We start from the raw sequence: 12,086 nt of genomic DNA on the forward strand, positions 1-12,086 counted from the left end.
CCTCTCAATATGTCAGACCTTACCCAAGGTCCTTGTTTCTGTGTTTTCTATGCCCCTTACCTCCTGGTATTTCATTCTTTTCTACTTTCTGCTGGATGGTACACACAGGAACTTTGTTTCTGAATCTTTCCTCTGCTATTGGCATGGTAAGATGTTCAAATGTTTGTGAGTTTGTTTCTGTGTTTCTGTGCTACCGTATTTGGAGTCATTTAGCTTTTAGCTATACAAACAGTACTGAATTCAAACATTGTAAATTAAAGAGAGTAAATATTTTCCAAGTTGTGTTTGCTTTTGGATTTATTGCCTAGAATTTAAACTTTATTTCTACAAGTAAATTTACAAATAAAATAGTAAAATGAGAAAAATAACAAAATATAAAATCAAACATATATATATTATATATATATATATATATATATATATATATATATATTTGTAGTTTTGTAGTTAATTACTTCATAAGAAACTAAAGACATCAATAGGGGGACTGGCTTCTGTTTAACTAAACCGAGCTGACAGTTCTGGTCCGATCTCCAAACCTGAGAGACCATAAAGAGATAGAAAACAGCTCCATTTGCCATTCAGACCATGAGTGAGTTTGCCAACCTCATGCTAACAGCAAGCTCCACCGGCTTCACAAACAGACCAAGCTTGGAAGATTCTGGGCTCAGCTTTATTCTTAGTCTGTTCACACTTCAATGCCATGTTTTAGAATAACTCAAAATACCATACTGAAGAAGAGCAATATGGTCTGCCTCATGGCTCATTGGGAAAGGCTCATCTCCCAAAGGACACAGGGGTGCCATTTGTTTTAATTTCATCTGCCTCCAAGGCACAACAACAGATGCTTCAAAGACGTTAAATAGAATCCCAGAATCCATGTCCGTTCTTCTATCAATCTAAATCATTATCTACTTAAATCTTGAAGTCAAAATTGGAAACTTTTAGAACTGTGAGAAAAGAAGATGGTCTGTGTTTTTCATATTTTAAGTACAAACACAGCTTCTGATGTGAAAGAAAAGTGTCTAGCGAGGCCACTGGCTGCCAGTGATAGCAGTTAACAAGACGCCAATGTAGAAAAACATCAATCAAGTCAAGCAAGAATTACAGGGAAATGAAGCAATTCTTCATTAACAGCTAAGTGCCAATAAAAATGAAAATCAAAAGAAAAATGAATCAAAAGGAAATTGAGTACCTACAAAATCAGATGGGGACAAATGGCTATCTTCTAAATCATACTGCCACTTCTTTGTACTCAGCTCTTTATTATGAATGAAATATGGTCCAATTATACTAAAACCTGCCTTGGAACATCTCACAGCCAAGGTTGGTTGTTTTATGTGGTCCTCTTCCCAAGGCAGAGGGAGTTTCTGTTACTCTCAACTTACTCTGGGCTGGAAAACACTGACCCTGAAGTCCCCGGGCTCCCTCTGAATGGCTGTGATCAAGGATACTCATCAATAGGAATAAGGAACATGACATGAGAGGAAAAAATTGGAGGCATTTCTTCCCCACATTGTGTCTGCTTCAGGATATATTTTCTGGTCTTGTCCCCTCTCTGGCCCTGCAATTCTGTCAGGTGGCTCTTCCTTCATGACTTTTACCCAGTGGACAGCATCCTTTCCTGTTCCTTCTTACTTACACATGCTGCCCCCTACATTGTTGACATGCACAGAGTCCCAGCATATCTTTGGACTCCTGGAGCCTTGCTTGCCTCCACATTTATTAAAGTCAATTTGTGACACAAGTGGGATTCTATCTCCAAATGTGAACTCTGTGACTTAGTCCTTTGACTATTGCGCCATAAACTTCCTCTGTGCTATGGTGTATTTGTAATGGCCTCATGTGTCTGAACACTTAGCCCCCAGTGTTGTTTTAAGAAATCTTGGAACTTTAGAGACATAAGGTGGCACTTAGCTCTCAATATGGCCACCATCACAAGGCCTTGAGAGTAGTAGCCTTGTTCCACTTTTGGTCTCGTCTCTTTTTTTCTGACACACAAAGATGTGCAAGTTCTCACTGACACAGACTAAGAGGCTCCAACCACAGAGATGTCCCTGCTAGAGGGATTGGATCCTCTGACTCATGAGCAAAATAATATTCCCCTTCCTTGAGTTATTTCTATCATATATTTCATCATGGTGAAGTAAAATTAACTAATAAATCCCTGAAGAAAAGAGGTATTAATTAATGAACCCTTACCCTCTGTTCATCAGTGTATTTGTGGGTGGAGTGGGTGATGTTTTAGTACCTATGATGATAGTTTATTGCAGATTAGTTCAACTATGAATTAAAATGTGTGCTCTGACTATAAAAACCTCACTGCAGCTCTGTGCATCAGACTCCTCGCCTACTATGCATTTTAAATCCCTCAAATTGCCTTCATCACTCAGGTCTGATTATGTTTCTGTCTACAGCACAAAACCGCAGGCTGCGCTTTCCCTAGAGCTGGTGCTTTCCCTAGAGCTGGTTTGCATGTGTGAGTGTGGGACAATTGTTTTTATCTAAGGAGGTTGAACAGGGCACAGTCATGTACCAATAGTGCCTGTGTTGAGGGACTTTTCATGGAGATGGCAGGAATAATTGCCAAATTAAGAAGAATATGCTATGGACCATGTATATTGTGTCCCCATGCTGATAACAGAAACATTATTATAAAGAGTATAATCATAATGTTATAAAAGAATTCATACAGTGGCTGAGAATTAGAGAAATGAATTGACTGTTCCAAGTTTAAAATACTACTCAGTATAGAACTAGAACTAAAACTTGAGTTTCAAGTGTGTGCAGACCTCCTTTTCTGTTTTACATGGTTAAATATGACCTATTGTAATATTATACATACATAAACTATATAGTGAAGAAAGCATTATGTCAAGTTCCTAGTAAAATTATTCATATTTTCTAAGAAGATACATAATTAGGATTTGAACTTTTCTGTAGGGGGGGCGGGGGGAGGGTGAGACAGGGTTTCTCTGTGGCTTTGGAAGTTGTCCTGGAACTAGCTCTTGTAGACCAGGCTGGTCTCGAACTCACAGAGATATGCCAGCCTCTGCCTCCTGAGTGCTGGGATTAAAGGTGTGTGCCACCACCACCTGGCTAGGATTTGAACTTTATTTCATTCAGTTACTAAATGTCAACATTGTCATGTGTACATGAAACTTTAGCTTCATGGTCTTGTTATAATGTAAAATAAATTCTGTTGACTAACATTTCAGTGATGAGAGAAAGAGACAGACACAGACAGACAGAGAGAAGAAGGGAAGGAAATAGGTGGTTGCTAGTTTATTTTGAGACTAAACTTTCTGATACATAAAATAAAAAAAAAAACCTGTCTTTAACCTACAATTTATATGACCTTGTCTGCCAAATAGATGTTGTCACTCATCCATGATGCAATATGTTGTGTTTCTGAGATGAGAAAGCTCCTGGCTCATTTAATATGGCCTCAAAATAAAACCAATTTTCAGTCACCCTCTAGTCTAAAGTGTGAGGAAGTATATATCCTCAGTCATAAATCTTCTTTACATTTATTTATGAAAGTATCATGTCTATTTGTGGAAAATGTAGACCTACTTTCCATTTTAATGTGCTCCCATGCCCATAGGCGTTACTATGCGATGCTGAGCTCATGGATTGAAGATGGACAGTGTGGACTCAGTCCCTCCCTTGGACACTTCAGAAAGCCACATGACTTAGGGACAATATAAAGCCTTTGTGTCTCTCTGATACCAAGTTTGGAAGACAGACAGAGGATGCTAAGCACTTAACTTTTGGGAATGTTGCAGTGAGATTCTTTTGAAGGCCAGCCCTTAGCTCAATACCTGCCCTCGGGAGGGTTATTATTATTAGTGGAAAGGATTGTACATCACCACAATCTTCTACTTCATCATGTCCGAGTCTTCTAATTAATAAGAAAAAGAAGAAAAATCTTCCCTCACAATATTCCTTACAACATTATATTTAGCAAGACAGCACCTTGTTCAGACAATTAATTTCTGATTTGATCTAAAATTTCTTATTGGACCTAAGTCATAATGGTAATTAAAAGTTAGAGCTGTTTGTTTAGTCTTGCCATTTTTCACCACAAACAGATCATCTAAATTGGGCCATTGCACCCAAAAGTGAGTGACAACTGAATTTAATAATAATAATAATAATAATAATAATAATAATAATAATAATAGTAATAATAGTAGTAGTAGTAATAGTAGTAGCAGCAGCAGCAGCATCACTGGCTAGATTAACTGTAAATGTAAACCTTGGAGTTTCAGTACACCAATACAAAGAAAATGCTATTATTCCTAAAAAATAGGACTCAATATTTATATTTAAATTTATGCTACCATTTTTTGGAGACAATGAGGTTAAGCTTTCATTTCCCTTTACCATGATTTACAACATAATGTCACTGAAACCATTTAGAAATAGCTAGAGTAACCAAAGCGGAAAATTAAGAAAGTAAGGGTAGAGTAAAAGACTCTTTATTCTAAGCATGTGCCTCCCAGAGACTTCACTTTACTTACTACATACTACAGACAAGAACAGCCCACAGGAAAATAAATTCTTCCAACACCTGATTAAGTTAGAAGCAGGTAGCTGAAGCAGACTCTTGAGATAGTTGTTGCTTAACAGAGACCTTGAGTGTCACTAGAGAAGAATGAGTTTGCTAAGCTCTATGTGGATTCCCGTCCTCTAGAATTGGCAGATAGGAGATCGATCTTCAAATCATTAGTTTTAGGTGCTATCAAATTATCAACAACTGCCATAGACAACCCTGATACACTCATATAACCTACCTAATAAGTACGTAGTACATGTTTCAGTCATTAAGAGCAACTTACCTGAACCATACATGGAGCCTATCACTGTATGATTCCACCTTTCAGACACCACAGTATGGGCCTCCTGGGGAATTAGCTTAGCATTACTCATCGCCAAAAAAAATAAATAAATAAAAAATAAAAAATAAAAAAAATATAAAAGAACATAAAAAAGGATCACTCCCCTCTGGGGTATCTCTTCCTGGGATAGGAACTAGGAGGATCCCCCATCTTCTGACGCACAGAGGATAATTCTAATATGTAGTCCATACAAGATCCAGTGTGAACAAGAACCACTATTGCTGCATGACCAACAGTTATGTGTCCTTCACTGGCTTTCCTTCCTTCCAGTTAATCTCTTCCCCAAAAAGTTATTTTACAAAATAACCTGCCATTCAAACTCTTGCTTTGAACTGTCCTTGATGAACCTGAACTAAACTATTTAGGCTGTTACATTGGTGACAGAAGGTCAAGGGGTGACTAAGGTATTGACAGCTTTCTAATTCTTGGGAATTAATGAAGTATGGGTTTTTTTTCATTTCTAGTAAAATTATATTCATTTTGGTTTAAGACATAATGACTCTTTATTCATAGCATTTCCTGCCTCAAATATAAATATGTTCAGCCCAATATTCTCTCTGACGGACAATTATCATAAAATACATCCACCCAACCACAACTCACAACTCACAACCCAACGTACTGCAACTTGAGTCAAAGCATAGTAGGCAACATGAAATGTTTGCAACACATCTGCCACCCATACACCAAGGAAAACACTGAGCATGCATTTGTTTCCATGAATTCCATGCCATGTATTGGAGTTTCCATTAATCTTTTTGTTATATATCTTTAAAGTAGAGTAAAGGCACATCTGCTCCTTCTGCTGAATCAGATATCAGGATGGCTGCATCTAGGCTCCAAGTGGTGCAGAAAATTCAACCAGTTTCCAAAACATGACTCCTTCCTACAGGTCTTGTGCATTGACAGCTTTTCACAGAAAAGCGAAGCCGGGACAGTGATCACATGGGTTTTGTTTCAAATGCAATTAATAAATCCCTCCTCCCTCCCTCCCTCCCTCCCTCCCTCCCTCCCTCCCTCCTCCCTCCCTCCTCTCTCCTCTCTCTCTCTCTCTCTCTCTCTCTCTCTCGTGTGTGTGTGTGTGTGTGTGTGTGTGTGTGTGTGTGTGTGTGCACGAGCATGACAAAAAAAGAAAGCATTTTATAGCTATAGTCCCAGAAATTCTGTATTTTTAAAAGAAGACCATAATGTTCTTTCAGCATTTCCTAATTTATAAATAAAATTAATTCTCCCATGAAATTCATTGGCAACATTACTAACCATAATAAGGGAGGCCCCCAAATAAATGTAATTATTGTTGAACTACATAGTGCTCCCCCCTTTCCTTTCTAATCTCACACTGAGATAAAATATTTAAATATTTAATTCTCTCTTTCTCTCTCTGTTTCTGCTGCCCCTCTCTCCCTCCCCTCTGCCTGTTTTTATCCCAAGACTAATGAGGGATAAAAGCAGAAAAGAATATTGAGGAGATTTTCCAACCCAGTCTGAAGAGGGTATTCAGATTCCCTCTAAGCCTTTCACAGCCATTTGAGGCCTTCTGAAGAATTTAAGTATAAACAAACAATTTTCACATAGCAACAACTTTGCTGTGGAAACTTAATGAGTCACACAATAGCCTGTGGCTATGTGTAATTTTGTTCTTATCTTTCTTTGCAAACTCTTAATGGACAGGATACAAAATCTGGTTCTGAACCATACAATCTCATTTACAATAGCTGAACTCTGTCCTTAAGAAACAGAAATAGTAACAGACAATACAAAAATAAATTCATATGGCTGCATTCCAATAAAACTGCTTGTAAAAAAAGGCCATCTTTCTCACTCTCATCTAGAACAAGAAACATAGAGAACTTCACATTAGGAAGACATCTTTGTGCTTATTAACATCTTCTCCATCCAGTGGCTACACCACCGCCTTTTGGCATATGAAAATATCTGGAAAGACAGGAGATATCTTTGAGCCACATATGGAAATAGCAACAGCTTTGAAAAAACTTCCGTGACAGAAACACAATGGAAAATAAAAAGGTTCTGTCTTCAATAGTATCTTATCCAAGTTCAGCCAAACAGTGTGTCTCCAGCACTTTAGAAATTCTAGAAAAGTTCTGCATAATAGATAGTTATGTCAAACACAGACATAAACAAATGTGCCAACGTATTGTTGGCACAAGAAGAAAATGAATGTTTTATTTCATTTCTAAAATGCATATCTCTATAATCAAAATAGGTATGTGTTATTCTTACTCAGCTTTCTGTCACACATTCATAAATCATAACACCACCCTATGCATCTAACCTGATATAAACAGGCCAGTGTACTGTTCAGCAATCCTTCGTTCTGTCCATCATCTAGAGACTTTACAAAATCCTAGTGAAGGTGTTATAGAAATCTTTCTCAGAGAAGTGTCTGTCACTACTTACAGCTTCTCGGACAATTTCATGAGGACAAAGCATGAACAACCACATAGCTACTGAAAAAAAGGTGAAACAAATACAGAGAACTGATCACTAAACTTTCATTTCTGTTCACCTTATATGTTATGCTTGAGAAAGTGGTAGAAATATTTTTAAAAGTGAAAAATGGCCTCAACATTGAAAATTCAAATGCCACAATTATTTCATTCCTTTGTGTTCATCATTATGTTTTCTTTCAACTCGTTTTAAAACATACTTTAACTGCACTTCCATGATGGGAATTTCTTGTGAAGAAACACACACACACACACACACACACACACACACACACGGGGGAGAAAGAGAGAGAGAGAGAGAGAGAGAGAGAGAGAGAGAGAGAGAGAGAGACTGGTAATCATAATATATAAGCAAAAGGCCAGTGAAACAAAAAACAAGAGCAAAGAAATATGAGACAAAAAGTCTACAAAAATATAATTGAGTTTGGTTTTTGCTGGACATTTATTGCTAGGCATGGGGCCTACCCTTAAGTGTGGTTAGTGTGGTTAATATACCCAGTAAGACTCCATCAGAAAAAGCTAATTTTTTCTTTGCAACCAAATGTCATTTGGATTTAGTTTCCTTGTTAGGAATGGGAACCAGTGTTCACTTGGTTAGGAGTGGGAACCAGTGTCCACTTCCCCTTGGCAACACTAGGGCTCCTTCCAGCTAGAATATGTGCAGGCCCTATGCGTGCTGCCACTGCCTCTGTGAGCTCATATGTGCCTGAGTCCTGTTGTGTCTGGAAAACTCTGATCCCTTGATGTCATCTAGCACCTCTAGATTTTACAATATTTCTTCTTCCTCTTTCTCACGGACCCCTTGAAAAGAGTATTTTGTTGAAGACATCAATTTTTTTATTAACATGTCAAAAACATACATTGGAGAAAGGATAGAATCAATAAACGGTGCTTACAATCCATATGTCTACATATCTACATGTAGAGAACTGAAACCTACAACCTTCATAAATCACAAAAATAGCTCAAGATACATCAAAGTATACATCAAATACTATACATCAAATACAAGATTTGAAATTTTAATCCTAGAAGGCAAAAATATAGGAAAAGCCTTTCAAGACACTGATATAGGCAAGGATTTTTCTGGAGTTTTAAAGCATAGAGAACACAAGCAAAAACTGAAAATAGGATTGCATCAAATTAAAAACTTTCTGCACAGCAAACAATCACAGAGTACAGAAAAGAACTACACAATAGTGAAAATAGACAGGTTTCACTTGAGAAAGTGTCTATATCCAATATCCTAAAACATTCAGAGATATTTTATTAATCATTTGAGCATTCCATGCAATGTATTTTGTACATATTCATCTCCTTCCCTCAATTCCTCTTCTTACCAAATTTTCTCCCTCCCATCCCTTCCTATCTAATGTTTCTTTGTTTCTTCTTCTTCTTCTTCTTCTTCTTCTTCTTCTTCTTCTTCTTCTTCTTCTTCTTCTTCTTCTTCTTCTTTTTCTTCCTTCCTTCCTTCCTTCCTTCCTTCCTTCCTTCCTTCCTTCCTTCTTAATTTTACTTTCTCAAGTTGTTTGCGTTTCCCAGGCTAGTCTTGAGAATGGGGTTTGCTACTGAGTGAGGTAAACTTACCGAGGGCTACATCTTTAAAGAAAACTGATGGGATCTTGCCTAGCAGTCATCGATTGTCAATAGGTCTTCAGAGAGTGGTGGGATTTAATGTCCACCTTCCTCTCTCTATGTGGGAATTTTTGTGACTGGAACTTATGCAGGTCTTGTGGATGCTGTCACAATTGTTGTGAGTTCAAATGTGTATCTGCCCTATTATATCTGGAGAACAATTTCCTTGATTTTGATGTTATTAACAACCTCTCAGCCTTAGAGGAGAGCCCTATCACTCTGCTGCATGGACATAGTGTTCAAATGACTGATAATGACTCACCTTTACACCCATTGACCAGAGCATCTCTCCACCCTCATCAAAGAAGCTTCTCATTGCAGTAACTGGAAATTAACACAGAGATCTCCAATTGGTGGGTGAACAGAAAATAAAAGAAGATGAAGTGCCCAGCTCTAAATGGGACATTCATATCTCATCCTGCCACCTAAACCTCAGGGATCATAGTGGAAGAGAGAGTAGAAAGATTGTTTAAAGTGACCAAAAATAAGGAGTCAATTTATAGGGAACAAAATAGTCATTTCTTGGAAGAGGTAATACAAATGGTCAGAAAATATATGAAAAATGCTTAAAATCATTAGCTATTATATAAACACAAATCAAACCATAACAAAGTATTCCCTCATTCTAGTAAGAACATAGTATGGTAATGTAGTATCAATCCAAGCCTTTGAGGGACTTACAGGAGGATAGCAAGCTTGAAGCCAGCATGAACTACATAGCAACACCCTTTCTCTAAAAAAATGAAAATAATAAGCAAACAAATAAATAAGGCTGACAATGATGTAAATAAAACAAAATCATAAACAATATTAATGAGATTATAAATTACTCTGGATAACCATATGGAGATCACTTACAAACTTAAAGATAAATTGCTGTATCCAATCTTCCCATTTCTGGGCATACACCCAAAGGAAATAAACTGCTTACCAAGATGATTATTTATAGTGGCACTATTCACAATAGCTAACATCTCCAGAATGCTCATTGTCAGACAAACGGACAAAGAAAGTGTAGTGTAGCTACATAGTGGAGAATTATTCAGTCATAAAGAAGAGTGAAGTCATGTCATTTTTAGAGAAGTGGATGGAATTTGAGGATCTTATGTTATGTGAAATAAGCTAGACATATGAAGACAAGCTTCACATGCTCTTCCTTATAGATGGAAATTTTTAAAAGATGATCAGAAAGTAGAATCACAGACACTAGGAAAGACACACAGAACACTGAGGTTGACTTTGTCCAGTGTACACCATATGTATTTATGGAGATATCACACTGAAACCACTAATATAGATGAGTGAAATGGTTAATATTGCCTTATGTTTTTAATTTGATTCTAAAATTGATTTTTCCTTTTAAAATAGATTTAATCTTTCACAATTTTTTTACATTTTTCAAATTTTAAAATTTTATTATAATTATATCATTTATTCTTCCTCTTTACTTTCTCCATCCCTCTTGTATACCCCTCCCCAAATTCCTGGCCTCTTCTTTCATTAATTGTTATTGAATGTATACATCTATAAGTATATACAACTATATTCCTAAATATAGCCTTTTCAGTCCATATAATGCTCCTTGTATGCATGTACTCATGATAACATTTTGACACTAGACAACACAATTTCATAAAGGCATACACATATATAAATATGTATTGTTTAATTAAAGTCTCCCATGTCCTCTCTAATCATCTTCTCCCTCCCACAAAAATCCCTTGCTTTTCTATTTGCATGGTGTGTGTGGATGTGTGTGTGTGTGTGTGTGTGTGTGTGTGTGTGTGTGTGTGTGTGTGTACATGCAACCCACTGTGCTTAACTAGGGTTTACTGCATCAGCATACAGGACATTTTGGAGTTTATTTGGAGTTGTGTAATGGACCAGTGGCTACACAGATGAGGAATATGAAATCCCCTCCTGCACAATTTTTAATTGTCCATATATGTTCTAGGAGTGTATCTTACAAGTATCTATTCCATCTACTATGGAATATTAATGAGTTCAATCTTATTCTAATAGCCACTACTGGTATGAGTTCATACTTGCTACAGCTGTGTCATGTCCATAAGAAAACATTTTACTGCACTTCCTCCTATCCTTCAGCTTTTATATTGTTCTATCTCCTTTATGTGATATTCCCTAAGCCTAGTTTGGGTGATACTATTTTTCAATTAGGGGCTGAAATTTCAAGTGCTTCTTGGCTTTAACAAATTTACCATTTACTAGTCTCTATATTAACTATAACCCAAAAAGAAACTTTGCTGACCAAGACTTAGAATAGCACCAATCTAGGAATAGACCAAGAATATTTAGAGGACAGTCTGACATCATGTCCACTTAACAGTACAAAAGTACTAGGTTCCTCACTAATGTCTACCATTTCCCCAACAGTAAGTTTTGACCAGGTCTACAGTACTATGTGTGAATTCTTCCTGCAGAGTGGGAAAAATTCAGTCAGAAAGCAATGGGTTACCTCTATAAGAGCCATGACGCTATTGTACCAATGGCAACATACATTTTACCTGGCATGTTAATATTGTATCTCATAGGGTCTAAGACTGTCTCATGGGACTGCTGATGACTTTCTCCTCCATCAGCCTGAACAGCACTGCTGCACTATGAAAAATAGCAAGAAAGGAAAAGCTTCCAGCTTATTTCCAGATTGATTTATCTCTAATTTGCAACCAAAGTGTATACGGTCTTCAGAAATAGTGTCTTAATATCTAGCTCCAGCTAGCATCTAAGAGGAAAGCAAGAACTTGATGTCCCTGTGGTACCCCTGAAAATAACACAAAATTTTATCTTTATCTCACAAAAGAGGGGTTTTGGTTTAGTGGCCCTTGGCTTCTAGGAGCTGCATTATCCAGCCATGTAGAGTGTCTCTCTTCAATCTCTCTTTTTAAAAGTCAATTATAAATTTTTACTGTGTTCTTTAATTGAATTACATTACACTTAGTAGGTTTCCATATAACATCTACTCTTTTTTGGCTGAAAGAGGGGACATATGAGCTCTTGTTTGCTTGCTTTAAAGGCAACTGTGTGCCAGTAATGATTCAGGTTAGGATAATTTATG

This window comes from Cricetulus griseus, chromosome 2, assembly GCF_003668045.3.
Source record: "Cricetulus griseus strain 17A/GY chromosome 2, alternate assembly CriGri-PICRH-1.0, whole genome shotgun sequence".
In the NCBI taxonomy this organism is placed as follows: Eukaryota; Metazoa; Chordata; class Mammalia; order Rodentia; family Cricetidae; genus Cricetulus; species Cricetulus griseus.